At 36.8% G+C, this 3768-nt stretch overlaps 1 pseudogene; it reads right to left on the bottom strand.

The window, feature by feature from the left end:
- Nucleotides 1-649: 649 nt before the first annotated feature.
- LOC132656667 (U6 spliceosomal RNA) lies at nucleotides 650-748 on the bottom strand (annotated as a pseudogene).
- Between the last annotated feature and the right edge of the window lie 3020 nt (nucleotides 749-3768).

A 3768-nucleotide genomic window follows, 5' to 3' on the forward strand; every position in this document is an offset into this window, starting at 1 on the left:
ATTGTGCTTCCCTGTGGAACTTCACTTAGTACTGAGAATTCCCGTCTGTCCATCTTAAACTACTTTTATTTTTATAAGTATTATCTATGGGCTTGAGATTTTCAATGCTATATATAAAGTGCAGAAAATTATCTTTACAATTACAGCATATCCCTTTAGAAAGTTTTTTATGTACCCAAGAAGGGCATGTAAAATATTACTGTGCGTTCTTAGCTTGTTTCCAAATGATAACACATTTTCCTTTAAGGAAAACAGAAAGCATGAGGCATTGAAGTTGTCTAAACTCAGCTTGGCTTTCTTGTAAAGAGAAATGGCATTTAATTACAAAACTTTCTGTGAAAACTGGAAATAACATAACCTGCAATGTTCACCATTTTTATTTCCTCAGGTATTTCATAGTCCTGAAACCTTAGAGAACAGAATTGGTAGAATCCATTTTCTCCACTTTTAACATTGAGTAATCCAAAGTAAAACATTCCCCAATTAATCAAGGACCTTAGATTAGAGCTCCCTTCTGGTTGTCTCATTAACCTTTTTCTACTAATCTATTAGTGCTTCACTGATGTTTTTTACATTTTTGTTTTACTGTTTTTTTTAATTTTTATTTATTCTTCCCTCATAAACTATATCCTGACAATGGCTCCCCCCGAAATGCAATGCTTCTTGAATTTGCACATCATCCTGCCAAGGGCCATGCTAGTCTATTCTCTATAGTTCCAGTTTTAGTATATATGCTGCCGAAGGGAGCTCAACGTATATGTACATTATACTAAAGAGTCCATCTGGTCATCTTTGCCTCATTTATTTCATTGATGAGACTTTCTATTTCTTTGCTAAATATTTATATTTTTGGAATTGGATTTAATGTTAATATTTCTTATTGAAATAATTTTGTTATGATGGCTCTTAAATTTTGGTCAATTAATTTTAATATTTATTTTTCTTAGAATTGTACACTTATTTTCTTAAAAAAATGAATTAAAAAACTCTCTAGTTCTTGATTACCAGGCATTTAAAAAATTTAATTGTAGTCATTTCTGATTTTTTCAAATATCTTTTTATTAATTATTTTTTCATATATATTTGAACCATACTCTTTGCCTTACCCTAACTCCCCAGATCCTACTGATCTACCTACAAACCCAATTTCATGTTTTTTTCTCTCTCACTATTGCAAAATATGAAAATCCAAACAAAAAAATGAAAAATTTGCAATAATGCAAAATAATATCAAAACCGAACAGAAAGCACACACAGAAAAATAGGGAATAAGGTTTGTAATGGTCAACTCCTGGGCATGGGGCCTCTCCTAGAGAGTGGGTGATGTACTCCGTGTTACTCCATTGGAGAAAATTGATTTTCCTTCTTCACCAGGTATCAGTTGAAAACAGCATGGTTAGGGATGAGGTTTGGTGTCAGACAATTCTGGTATTTGTTAAAAAATTTTGGTACAGCGTCTCCTCATTTACTGCTGACTGTCCTGGAAGTGGCTGTGTAGACCAGGCTGGCACTGAACCCACAGAGATCATCCTGCCTCTGCATCTCGAGTTCTTGGATTATGGGCATGGCATGTGCCTCCACCGTTTTCAGCCCATCTTTGATTCTTTACCTTTCATTTTCCCTCTGTTTTTCTTTTATTCAAAGTAGATTCTTTACACACAACATATTGTGGCTATGGTTTCTCCTCCCCTAACTCCTCTGAGCTCCTTCCCACTTCCCTTCCCAACTAAGTCCAGTCTGTTTCTGTCTCTCCTTAAAAAACTATCAGCTATCTAAATAATAATATAATAGAATGAGATATAATATAATATAAAATTAAAAAACCCAAACAAACAACAGAAGAAAAAGAGCCAAAAAAAAAAAAAGCACCAGAAAAACATACAGATGTAAAGACACACACATTTGTACATACAGGAATTCTATAAAAACACCTCATTGGAAGATACAATATATATTTTATATATAGTGATATATAAAGACCTATAAAGACAAAAAAGTGATGCCATTGAGTTTGTTTTATGCTGGTCATCTACTGCCGGACATTGGGCCTGCTTTGAAGAGTGGTCTGTATCACCGGTGGGACTCTTGAAGAGAACTAAGTTTTCCCATTGTTTATAAATTGGAGATAGGTCCTGGATTAGTGATAGGTTGTATGTCCACTTCTTCTCTAAGCTGAGACCCTGTCTGCACATGCTGACAGTCTCTGTAAGCTCATGCGTGTCAGTCCTGTCCTGCTAAGAAGGACTTGATTCTTTGCAGTTCTTCATCCCCTCTAGATTTGGCACTGTTTCTGCCTTATCTTCTGGATTCCTTAAGCCCTGAGGGAGGAATTTGAGGAAAGCTCCCATTTACGGAGTGTTCCAAGGTCTCTCTGTCTGCATATTGTCTGGCTGTGGTCTCTGTATTTGTTTCTGTCTACTACAGAAGGAAGTTTCTCTGAGGATTGCTGAGAAAGGCCCGGATCTACGAGTATAGCAAAATGTTGGGAATCATTTAATGGCTACGTTTAGCAGAACAGTAGTGTCTGTTTTTCTTCTAGGCCACTGTCCTGTTGGGTCTCGAGTTCCTGGCCACCCGAGCAATGTTGGGTATGAGTTCCATATTGTGAAGCTGACCTTAAATATAGTTTGATATTGGTTGCTCACACAAGCTTTATGCCGTTCTTGTACCAGTGCATCTTGCAGGCAGGTTATCATCATAGATCAAAGCGTTTGTGGCTGAGGTACTGTGTGGCTTTCTTCTTTGTACAGAACGCCTTCCAGTCCCATGAACAATAGTCCCAAGGAGTGAAGGCTCTAGGTAGGCACCACATCTACTTCTTGTTTCTGTAAAATATGTGTGCTCAAATTTCATCAACTGAGAAAATGCAAACATACTTTTTCTTTTTTTGTTCCATTACATACAGTGATATTTTTACATAAAAATAAGCATGCACAGGGAACTGGGAAATAGAAGACAGAAAAACCGCGAAGCACATCAGAACAACAACAACAAAAAATAACAGAAAGTCCCCTGGCTTTTCTTTTTCACCACATGTACGCTAAGCTTCATGCATAAGAAATTGGCATTCCAGAAGATACCAAATGTTTTAGAAAACCCCACGAAAATTAGACTATTCATCCTAATGAAATAGCTGTTTTTTATGGGGGTGTTAGAAGCCTCTGGAAGCTTCTCACATCTTTCTCCACCTCCACCCCACCTCAAACTTTTGTTTTCTACTGTCAGACAAAAAAAAAAAAAAGACTCCTCCCCCCAAAAAAAACCTCTCTTCAGCTTTTTTCTATTATTTCTCAGTGTGTCTCCTTCAGAATTGCTTTATCTTCCTTCACCTGGAAAGCTAATGATTGGTGTCTGAAAGACTGCATACAATAAAGTTACATCATTGTCCAGGAAGAAAAATCTTAAATAGTCCATCAGATATTTTGCTGAAAGTCATCCATATAGATAGAATCCCCTCATAAAGGTAATGGTTTGAAAGGCAGATTGAGTTTATTTTCTTATGTTCTTTAAAAGGTAAATAGTTCCAGTCCTAGAATAGAAACACATAATCCACAGATCCTCTGATGAGCAGCCAAAAGGATTGCTTGGCTGCATGGACTTCAACATTTTTTGTAGCAAAGTCATACGTATCCAAATGTAGATCCTGGCGATTTGAAATGCCTTGTCAATGTGTGGAAGTCCCAAGGGGCCTCTGGAACTCTCATGGAACACGCCTGGGTCACAGCAGTAAACATGGTAGGCAGAGATTTTCAATAGTCATAACAAAAT

This window comes from Meriones unguiculatus, chromosome 9 (genome assembly GCF_030254825.1).
Source record: "Meriones unguiculatus strain TT.TT164.6M chromosome 9, Bangor_MerUng_6.1, whole genome shotgun sequence".
NCBI lineage: Eukaryota > Metazoa > Chordata > Mammalia > Rodentia > Muridae > Meriones > Meriones unguiculatus.